Source organism: Condylura cristata, unplaced genomic scaffold, assembly GCF_000260355.1.
Source record: "Condylura cristata isolate star-nosed mole 26May11 unplaced genomic scaffold, ConCri1.0 scaffold00008, whole genome shotgun sequence".
Lineage (NCBI taxonomy): Eukaryota > Metazoa > Chordata > Mammalia > Eulipotyphla > Talpidae > Condylura > Condylura cristata.
Genome location: NW_004567109.1, coordinates 39,581,169 through 39,593,352, shown reverse-complemented (window position 1 = coordinate 39,593,352; position 12,184 = coordinate 39,581,169).

Below are 12,184 nucleotides of genomic sequence, written 5' to 3'. Positions count from 1 at the left end.
GTTCTCTGAGCCCAGTGTTGCCCAGAAGACTCTCATCTTACTCAAAACCCTGTTTCCTGTCTCTCATGTAATTGTTTCCCTGGCAGAGGAACCATCTGCTCCGGTTTTCTGGGGACTGGATGTAGCCAACTGACCTGGGGTTTTTCTGTTTAACTGCTTTCATGCTTATCCCATATGGGTTTCTATTTCTTCTCTGCAGGCAAGGAGATAGGTTGAGAGAGGTTATGTAATTAGCCCAAAGTCTTACCACTGGCAAATGGCAGGGGAATGACATAAAAATTTAGGCTTTATTCTGCTACTTTAAATAGGACCAAGTGGTCTGTTCCTTTGACCTTCCAAAGACTTTGTTAACTGTAGAACCCATTACAACTCTCCTAACTCCACAGACTTGTGACCCACATTTCTCTCACATTAAGGAATTCATGAAATACTTTGTCAAATGTCTTGAATTTCTTACAAAGTGTGTTCTAACTCCATGAGAAAAATAAAAACAATTAATTCATAGAGCAAGTATTTCTTGATTACGTACTATGTGCCAAATTTTGTGACCGCCATGATTTATCCTTAATGAATGGATTTTGGAGTCGAGTAGTCAATTTTCCTCTCTCTATGTGCCAAATTTTGTGACTGCCATGATTTATCCTTAATGAATGGATTTTGGAGTGGAGTAGTCAATTTTCCTCTCTCTATGTGCCAAATTTTGTGACTGCCATGATTTATCCTTAATGAATGGATTTTGGAGTCGAGTAGTCAATTTTCCTCTCTTAGTAATTCACAAACTATTGTTTTTAACATTTCTAGTTTAGAAGGTATCCCAGCATGGACCATAAGGTTGCTAATCTAACTTGTTTCAAAATATGAAAGTATTTATGCATTCTTGGGGAACATTCCCATTCTTCCTGCTATGTCAGAAAGATAATCAAAGTGGTTGGGCTTGCTTACCTTTAACTTCTTTACTTTTCTCTTGATCCCAAAGTCAAATTGTAATTATTCATATTTTGTTTGCGATTCTATCTGCTTTCTTCTTCCAGCATCTACCCAGAATCTGCCCAAATGAGAAAAACTCTCTGACACCATGGAAGCCTTACTCTTAGATCTGGGATTTATGTGTTTGATTGTGTAAAGTCAACTTGTGTGTATTTGATCAGATGATCCTTTCTAGTGTTAAAAAGTGAATTACATTTAAAAGTTCTTATTGGATTTATTCAGTGATTCATGAATTGTGCAGAGAGAAAAGGAGCTTCTAGGAATAATACATAATGAAAGACTTTTATAAGGCAAAAGAGAGAAGACTAAGGAAATTATATCAACAAAAAGTAGATTGGTTGTGACAAGGTCAATTTCCTTTAGAGAATGGCAGGGGGTCTAGCAGGCAGGTGACCTCTCTGAAGTTCACCAGGTGATTCCAAACTATAATTTAAGTGGGGTTTAACATAAGTGACTATTGTGCTTGATGTCTTGTTTTTTTTTTTTTTTAAGATTTATTTATTTATTCATACAGAACTGGGGTACAGGCCAGAGATGCGGAGGGTGAGAGGATTCACCAGAGACAGAGTGGGGAGCAGAACAGGCAGATCGACGAAGTACACTGCTGAGGGGAGCAGCGGGCGGGTCAGGAGAGGTCTGCCACGCCATGTGGTCACCTCCGGGGCAGGCGGGAATCGAACTCATGCGGAAGCGGCTCCAGATTCTCAGTGCTGTGCTCCAACCCGCTGCGCCACCAGGGAGGGCCCTTGATGTCTTGTTTTTAACAATAGAGTTGTGCCTGTAGCATTTCTCTAGTTATAGCTGTTTTGTAAGGAATGTTCTTACCTTCTATTGCTGTATAACCAGCAACCCTAAGACTTAGTGACTTAAAATAACGTTTTATTAGGTGTCTCATAGTTCTACGGGCTGACTGGGTTCAGCTGGGAAGTCCTCACTTGGGAGTCTTTCCGCTGTGTATAGTCAGTCTATGATGGGCAGGACAGGTTCATAGCATGTGGCCTGTGTGGCCACACAGAACCCCATACTTAGAAGCCCACTCCCTTGGTTTAATGCCCTTCTGTTGCTCTGTTAAGTTTCTTGATACTTTTTGTACAAGGAGTACGAAATTTTCATTTTGTATTGGGTTTTACAAATTATGGAGCTGGTCCTGGTTGAGTCTGCAATCACTTGAAGACTTGACAAGACTGATGTCCCACTCAAGGCAGATTCATCATGCTGGCTACTGACTGAAACTTCCCTGGGTTGTCACCTGTAGTCCCTACACATGACTTTTTCTGTGTGGTTTGGATTTCTCAAAGAGAATATCCTCCAGAGTGAAAGGTCCAAGAGACCCAAGCAGATGCTGAAATGCTTCTCATGATCCTGATTTGGACGACCTAAACAAGCACTTACAACACATTCTATTTGGTTAAGCAAGTCATTAAGACCAGCTTAGACTCAAGGGGAAGGGCACTGAACTCCACCTCTTAGTGGGGAGTTGCAAGATCACATTGCAGGAGAACATGTGGGAGGAGATATTGTTTGTCTTTGGAAAATACATTCATTCACAGGGCTATATACAGCACGTGTTTGCTTGGGTGCTCTGCCTCTTGCAGACTGTCCTGCAAGATCTGGCCTGTGGGTAGGTATTCACTACCATGCATGGATAGGAGGGACAACCTTGGTATTAGTCTTATCTTTTGGGGTCTTTCTAATATTATTTAAATGAGTCTTGCTTAGAATCTCTTCAAACCAAATGTGCCTTGTGACAGGGTGCTCAAGATTGTGATTTTCAGTGGAATAAGGGGATGCTTGGAGAAATTATTTTTCAATTTCTTCCATAGTTTATGTTGACTGAAAATACTGAACTTTTCTAGAGTATGCTGCTCTATCTTGAAAGCGTCAGCTTCAAGATCTTAGAGATGAAAGAGAAGAAGGTTAAGGGCCTGACAAATCTGGGATAAATCCTGGTGTTACCATTAATGAGGCAGATAAACCCTGAGATCTTCAGTTTCTTTATGTATTAAATAAGACCAATAGGGCTGTTTGATATATTAGATGTTCAAGTAGGTATTATTATTAAAAAGTGCATCACTTGTCCTTGATTTTGTTTACATGCTTTTAGGTTTCCTTTACTATAAAAACTCACGGCTGAATAATCAGACCCACCCAGATTCTCTGGGGTGATTGCTGGTGTAGACATAATAAAAAGTCACATGGTCCTGAGGTCTCTGTTCTGGAAGCTATTGTGTGATGTATTGGTTTCTACCTGTAGATATTGAGGACTGCCAAAACTACTATAGTAATCATTAAAGTTTTCTGAACACCTAACTATGTTAGGAGCTTTTGATTCATTCTCACTATAGCCCTGTGGTGTGGGTACTGATTTATTCCTGAAATTAAAGATGAAGTAAAGGGCCTTCCCTGGTAGAGCAGTGTGTTAAAGTGCAGCACTATGAAGCCCTCTGCAGCCACTGCAGCACAGTTCAATCCCCAGCCAGGGAGGTGACCCACATGGCTTGGCAGACCTCTTCGGACCCGCCTGCTGCTCCCCTCAACAGTGTATTTCAGTGGATCTGCCTTTTCTGTTCCCCACTCTGTCTCTGGTGCATCTTCTCAGTCCCTGCACCTCTGGCCTGTACCCCAGTTCTTGTATGCATAAATAAATCAATCTTAAAAAAAATAAATAAAGGTGAAGAACAGAAGTTTGGTGAGAATAAATAATTTGTGCAAAAATACCAAGGTCAGGATCCAAACTGAGAGTTCTCTGATCAATAGGGCCTGTACTTACTGAATCATTGTGTTGTATGGCCTTCCAGAGAGATGAGAGTGTTTACATATCTGAATCATTTGCTATGATTCCAGGTTCTTGCTCAGTAACTGATTTGGTAGCTTAAGACCCTAATATTTTGTTATCAAGTACGGTTGGAAGACTTTGCTGGAGAAGAGTTCTTAAATCCAACTTTGGGCAGCTGGTATAAATTCCCCTTGAAGGACTATTTTGTGGTGGGCCAATCCCTGCAGTTTGTGGCTGTGTAGTTTTCAGCAAGGCCTCTGACATTTGGCATTTTTCCTGGCAGGCAGCCATAAGAACTGAATATTTTTGTTTTCTTTTACTTTCATTCTTAACCATTTCCTCTCAAAACAAACAAAAATAACTCAGGCATTTACTAATGGAAACACATTTTTAAAAAACTGAAGGGAATTTGTAGCTGGGAGGGGAAAGAGGAAAAGGTAACTAACTGATGGAAAAGAGGAAACAGGGCCCTTAAAATTAACAGAGTTCAGTATCCCCTTGAGCTGAAAAGGTTCTGTCTAATTTTAAAAGCTGCTTAAATTCCTCAAAAGAGAACTGTTCTCTAACTATATGCAGGCACTTCTTAATGAGCAATGGAGAATCCCTAAGGTGATTATTTTATTTGTATTATATCCCCAACATTTCTCTTGCAAATGTTTATAGTGGCCTTGTCATTCCTAACATTTAATTCCCAAACTGGCTAACAAGCAGAAGTGGTTTCAGTTTGGATCCTTTCTCTTACTTCTACTTATTTAGAAAAGGTGCTGGCAGCTATTTACAAACCATTGACATGATCAGTTTGCTTTAGAGATTCTTAGCCTTTTCTTCCTCTTCTCTCTCTCTCAACCTCCTTTCTTTCTTCCTCTCACACTTAAATACACACCCTACTTTAAGTGTTTCACGTGTGTCAAATAACTGAATCTGCACAATCCTAACAAATCCAACTAACAAATCCTTAACAACAGTTAAGGAACAGTTAAGGAAACTGATGCTTATGTTAAAATGTAAGTCCCAGCTTACATAACTATGAAATGGATAATGGTTTGTTGTCAGTGCCTTTGTTCTATACTGGCTTGGTAGAGTTAAGTACACTTACCCCAGAATCAAGACCAACCTTTGCTATTTATCAGCATGCCTACCATCCAGTTTCTAATTTCTTATATTGCCTGGAATGTGCCTGAAGTTCTCACAGTATTTCAATCTTTCCCAGTGAAATCTATGACATGGCTCCTAAAAGAAATTCAATGTTTCCCAGTTCTTAATGTATTGTTATTTCCCATCCCCTACCCCCACGCCCCCTCTTAAATAGGGTCAAGACTTCTGTACTTTTCTGCCTATAGATTCTATTTATTGATACCATCACTCAACAGACACTTACAGGTAATATGGCATAGTGTGAGATGCACTATGATGCAGATGCAGTGCACCTGTGGCTTTGCCATTTACTGGCACAAAGTCACACAGCTTACTAAATCTTTCCATGCCTCAGGACCCTTATCTAAAATACTTGATGATAATGCTCACTACATAGTTGTTATGAATTTTAAATGCTAATTCATACTAAATGCTTAGAATCAAGCCTGGCACATAGCAAATGCTCAGTTAACAAACAGTATTATTGAACAGATATTTAGGCCACTGGAAATAAAAGGTCTTGTAATGAAATAGGAAATACAAGGCACATTCAATAGACACTAGGCAATGGGGGCATAACAGCTAAACAAAACACCTTTCCTACATATATTTATAAACCAATAGACAGTGATAAAACAGCATGATAACATCTGCAAGTGCAGGCAGAAATGGGTAAGATTAGAGTACATAGTGGGGCAAAGGGTCATGATGATTTGTGGTCAGACAGTTCATATAGGAAGTGAATTGAGGTAGAACCTGAAGGCTAAAATAGAATTTGCCACTAGCACAGGATGTGATTTTAAGGTATTTAAAAGTCATGGAGCATATGCATGCGGTATTGTGAAGAATCTTAAATGGCTGGAGGGTTAGGAAAAGGAGATAGAGAAGATGGCACCAGATTATCAAAAGCCATGAGTGATTTGCTGAGCATTTCGAGCTTTCTCCTTATCCTCTAAGGAAACTGTCAAGTCTAAGAGTTATATGATCAGATAATCCAGAGCAGATTAGATTTGAAATCAGGGCCATCAGTTACCATGATATTTATAGTGAAAAATGAAAGTCTGCTGGAATTCTGGCCATGGGAATGGAGAAAAGGAAATGTTCAGGAGATAATGGAAGAGTAGTTAGAAGGTAATGACTAATGAGAGCAGAATAGAAGGGCAGTAATACCCTATTAATACATTGCCCTCATGAAGTGGTATCTATGAGCCATTGTGGGCACTTAACTGGAAAAGTCTGAGAAGTAAAGGCGGCCTAGTGGAAAGCACTTGGCTTTTTGAAGTTGCATGAAACATTTTTACCATTTTTGTTGCTTCATCTCTAAGGTAGTTTCTGGTAAAGAATATGATATGATAAAGGAGACAATCTTTTGTATGGTTACCTCTAATCCACTTTTTGGAAGCTAAGAACAACTGAAGTATGGAAAAGGAAATTTTAAGTAGGAAAGTCATTGTGCTCTTAAAGTCTATGGCCTCAGGCTAGAACTTTAAGATTGTGTTGATCTGGCCACTTTTAGAATAACAAATGAGAATTTTGATGACAGAATATCTTCCTGGTTTAAATTTTAAATTTCATTAGCATGTTAGTTGAGTGCTTTTTTTTTTTTTTTTTTAAAGGGAAAGTGGAGCGCCCTCCCTGGTAGCACAGCGGACTAAAGCACAGCACTGAGAAGCTAAAGCCACTTCAGCATGAGTTTGATCCTCGCCCTGGAGGTGATGCACATGGCAGGCAGACCTCTCCTGACACCCCCTGCTCCCCTCAGCAGTGTACTTCTATGATCTGCCTGTTCTGCTTCCCACTCTGTCTCTGGTGAATCCTCTCACGGTCCCTGCATCTCTGGCCTGTACCCCAGATCTGAATGCATAAATAAATAAATCTTTAAAAAAAAAAAAAAAAAGGACAAGTGCAAGCAATTTGAAAGCAAGCCAAACTTAATTACTTTTGTATTCACCAGAGGATCTGTCTTCCAGTTGGTCACCCCAGCCTCATGCTCATTTAGCGACAGAAACTTAAGAGATTTTTGTTTTTTATCTTGAAACCTATCAGTTCCTTCCTACCTCCCGTTTCTTTGCTTGCTGTTTCTTCTGCTTTTACTTTAAACATTTGCAAAGTTGGTTTCTTCTTATCATTCAGACCTCAGCTTAGAAAGTTTTCTGAATATACAATCTAATAATGTTGTTTCTCCCTCACATCACACTTTATCATACTTATTACTCTCTGAAAATGATCTTGGTAACACATTTATTTACTTGTTTACTCTTTTTTTTCTTTCCATCAGTCTGTAGAGTCCCTGAAAACAGAACTTCACTGTTTTGTTCACTGCAGAATCCTCAGGGCTAAGAACAGTGCTTGACATACAGGGGATTGTCAATAAATAATTGTTAGATTAAACATTTATTATCAAGATTGATTAACTGTATTGAGGGAGAAACGTATTTTCTATTTTCAGTGGGATTAACACATTATTTTGAACTCCATTGGATGTATTTAATCTTAAAAATTCGCTATTTATAATCATGTCCAAAATAAAATGTTTTTAAAAGAATAATAAGATGAATTTTTTTCTTTTTAATTTTTTCTTTTGGTTTGACATATCCAAAATTAAGTTAAGTTTAAAAAAGGGGAATGCACTAAACACAAAAATAATTTAAAATTCATCATAAGCCTAACTGTAAGAGCTAAAAAAACTATTTTGAAATTTTAAAAAACATTAGGAGAGAGGGCCCTCCCTGGTGGCGCAGCGGGTTAAAGCACTCCACTAAGAAGCTTAAGCCACTTTCACATGAGTTCGATCCCCGCCTGCCCCGGAGGAGATCCACATGGCGTGGCAGACCTCTCCTGACCCGCCCGCTGCTCCCCTCAGCAGTGTACTTCGTCGATCTGCCTGTTCTGCTCCCCACTCTGTCCTTGGTGAATCCTCTCACCCTCTGCATCTCTGGCCTGTACCCCAGTTCTGTATGAATAAATAAATCTTTAAGAAAAAAAACATTAGGAGAGAATATAGAAATACGTCTTTGTGATGCTGGGTTACACAAAGGTTTATCAGACATACAAGTGACAAAAGAAAATTAGGTAAATTGAACTTCACAAAAGAGCACATCAAATTCAAAACCTATTTGTTGTAAAAGATATCACCAAGAAAGAGAAAAATCAACCTGTAACACGGTGGACCCTAGGAAAAGGGAAAGTTCCAGGTTCCCTGCCCCACCCAGAAGGAGGGTGGAGCTGAGCAGAGAAAAAGGAGAGAAGAGAAGGAATCAGAGAAGAGAAAAAAGGAAGCAGGATGGAGAGCCAGAAGGAGACCTGAGGATGCTACATGGAGCAGCAAGCATGTGATGATGAAACTGTGCTTGTTTTCTGACCCTGGACTGGTTAAGACAGATGTGGGTGAGATACCTGTAGGGAGGTGACTACGACAGTGTTTAAATCTTTTCCTTCCAGATTTGTCTGGCCATTTCTGATCCTTTTCCATCGGTCCCGGCCAGAAGATGCTTTAGTCTTGTGGCGGGCTTTCAGGCCTTGCTTTGGACCAGTCCCTTTGGGTTGACTTTTGCCCACGAGGGGATGGGTAGTTTCAGGTATTTGATTTAGAAGTTATATTCTTTGTGTTCTGTATTGTATATTTACTGTATTAAAGTCCATTTTCATTAAAGTTTTATATGTTTTGTCTTGACACGGCGGATGGCAGAACCCACTTAGAGCAGGCAGGTTTGGGGCTTCAGTGCTGTCCCTCTCTCCCTGTCCTGTAACAGATTTGGTGTCCTGTAACAAACCTACATGCATAATGCATGGCAGAGCAGACCTCTCCTGTCTCACCCACTGCTCCCCTCAGCAGTGTATTTCAGTTATTCTGCCTGTTCTGCTCCCCACTCTGCCTCTGGTGAATCCTCTCACTGCCCCTGAACCTTTGACCTGTATTGCAGTTCTGTATGTATAAATAAATAAATCTTTTTTTTTAAAACTGTAAATCATAGAATTAGAATATACAAAGCGCTCTCACTACTAAATAATAAAAATATAAGTATACTAATTAGAAAATAGCAGGGCCTCCCTGATGGCACAAGGAGTTATGTCTCAGCACTATAAATTTATTGGCAGCCACTACAACACAAGTTTGATCTCCAGTCAAGGAGCTGACCCACATTGCACAGCAGACTTCTCCTGTCATGTCTGCCACTCCATTTAGCAGTATATTTTGGAGATCTGCTCCTTCTCCTCCCCACTCTGTTTCTGGTGAATTCTGTCACCTTCCACTTCCCTCCCCCCATCTCTGGTCTACACTCCAGCTCTTGCGTGCATAAATAAACATCTTTAAAAAGAAATAGCAAAGGATCTGATAGATACTTCTTTAAGGAAGAGATCAAAGCAGCTAATAAGCACATTAAAAGATAACCAATATCATTAAGCATTAGGAAAATGCAAATCAAAATTACAATGAGATGCCATTTCACATCCTGTAGAATAGTTTTGGGTTACCCAAAAGATAGCCAATGTCAAGTGCTGGTAAGTATGTGAAGGAATTAAAACTCTCAAAATTGTTGATGGGATTGTAAAATGGTACAGCCTCTTTGGAAAACAACTTGGATTCTCTTAAATAGAGATATATGACTCAGCAATTCCATTTAAGAGAAATGAATACATGGGTCTGTACAAGCTTTGCAAACAAACATTCATAGTAGCATGAGTTTTGATTAGTCATGAGAATCAAAATTCAGAAATGGGCCAAATATCCATCATCATTTGATAATGAATAGCTAAATAAAATGTAATCTATCCACACAATGGACTATTTGGTCAATAAAAAGGAATGAAGTACCTCTACATGGGTATCATGGGTAAGCTAGGAAACATGCTAAGTGAAGGCATTCAATCCTAAAGATCACATACTATTTGATTCCATTTATATGAAATGTCAAAAATTAGTGGATCTATGAAACAGAAAGTAGATTAGGACTGGGGTAGATGGTATGGAGAGTGAACTATTTTTAGGTATGAAAACAGTTTTTGGGGTAAAAAAATGTGCTAAAATTGGATAGCAGTCTTGGCAGCTCGTCTGTGAATATACCAAAAAACATTGACTAGTACCCTTTAGGTAGGTAAGTTATAATACATGTGAATTATATATTAGTAAAGTTTTTTTTTTTAATTTTTAAAGTACAATGTAAGAACAAAAGGGAGGAAAATTTACAATCAAGAGGATCAATCCTCAAAGTAAGTCTGAGGTGGCAAAATAGTATAATATCTATTTTTAGCTCTGATATTCTAACTTTAGCAAGCTCCTAGACTTCTAACATTATACTTAGCATTCCATCCCTAGACACAGAGCATTTGTCCCTTTCTACACAAGAAACATTTTTATTGCTTTTGTTTGAAAATGCACGGCATGCTCAGAGTTTACTAAAAACTAGTCTCTTACTTACAGTGTATGTGGTACCTGTTTCCAGTATCCCCAAAGTATTATGCCAATACAGTAATTTTTTTATAGGTGGTAGCATTATTTGTTCCCCACAAAAATGCCCCTCCAAGTACATAATGGGGTACCTGTGCTGTGAGATCAAACTGCCTGAATTCTTTTAGACAAGGGCAATTTGGGAGAGGCACTTAACTTCAGTTTCCCCATTTGTACAGAGTGTAGATTTACCAATACTATTTGCTTCATAAGATTGTACTGAGAAATAAAGGAAATAATGCATGGAAGGTATTTAGCACAGTGCTAAGGGCATAGTAAATACTCAAACTGTAGTAGTTATTAGTAATTATTATTAGACAGCAACAGCTAGTAACAGGGAATTGAGATTATTAAGGCATGGATAAAAACAAGTTCTAATGTGGTTGACAATTTGAGTTTTAGTATCCTAAAGCAAGTGAGGGCTGGAAGGAGATAGAATTTTTCAGTTTTATTAACATGAGGAAAGTATATTAGATATTTAATCAAGATATTTGGATATATTTCAATATTTAATGCTAGAAAATGACTAGAGTTTGCTATGAATAGGGCTGTGAAGTTTCATCAGTATTTTTCAGAGAACAATACCTGATTCATAAAGTACTGATATTTTAGGTTCACATTTCTAATTAGTGGTATCTTATAACTTGTCACTTTACAACTCATGCCTTTAATTATTTTTTTCCTCTAATGCCTTTAATTTGAATAACAGTCTGCCAGGAAGTCTCCTTGTTCCTCCCTTGTGGTTTATTTGGCCATTCTTTTTCTACTATGAGTAACACAAACATTTTAGTATTTTTAAATATATATTTTTAAACTTTCTAGGAGAAAGAAAACATGAGTGAAAATAATTACTTGTAAAATAGTTGAATGTGAGATATAAAATTCTTACGTTTTAAACTTTATTTGTATATTTAAAAATGGGCTTTGTGGGCCCTTCCTGGTGGCACAAGTTAAAGTGCAGCATTTTGAAGCTAGCTGCAGCCTCTTAAGAACGAGCTAGGTGCTTAAGCACCTGCCAGGGAGGTGATCCACATGGCACAGCAGATTTCTCCTGTCTCACCTGCTGCACCAGCAGTGTACTTCATCAATCTGACTCCCTACTCTGTCTTTGGCGCACCCTCTTCCCTCCAGCCCCCACATCTGGCCTCTACTCCAGTTCTGTATACATAATAAATAAATCTTTAAAATAAATAAATAATGGGCTTTGAAATGTATCAAAATTAACCAGGTTTCTAGGAGAGAAGGAAGTTGAAAGTCCTTACAAAAGTTTACTTTTGTTTTATTAATAGGTAAACACTGAGTATGAGTGAACCTTACAAATCCATAATCACACAATCCTCCTATTTGTAGCTTATCTTTATATATTCATATTGTAACAGTGCTTGGTGGTCATAAAGTTGTTTGAAGACACCAGAGATCTGTTCAGATGACAGAAATGACTAAGGAATGAGAACAGGATCCCTCTACTCTCTAGACTCTATACTTTCTAGATAGAAGCGCTTCATTTTCCTCACATTAAAAGGGGAATAATACCTTTCACAGAGTTGATGTGAAGACTAAATGAGAGCACAGATGTAAGTGCACCAAGCACACAAATTTTAGTTCTTAAAGTTGTGATAGTGGTGAGAAAGAGGTAATAAGAACTTTAGCAGATGTCTGAAAGATAACCTTGGTGAAGGAGAAAGTGTTAAATCACTGAGATCTTCCAAATTGCACTTGAGTTATTTTTAAAGGGGTATAAAAAGTCAGAAGGTCCTTGTCTTTTATCTTGGCAGGAGTCACAAAGTCAGTCTGTGTAAAGTGGTAAGGGTTAGGGAGTAAGAGAGATGGGTCTGCTT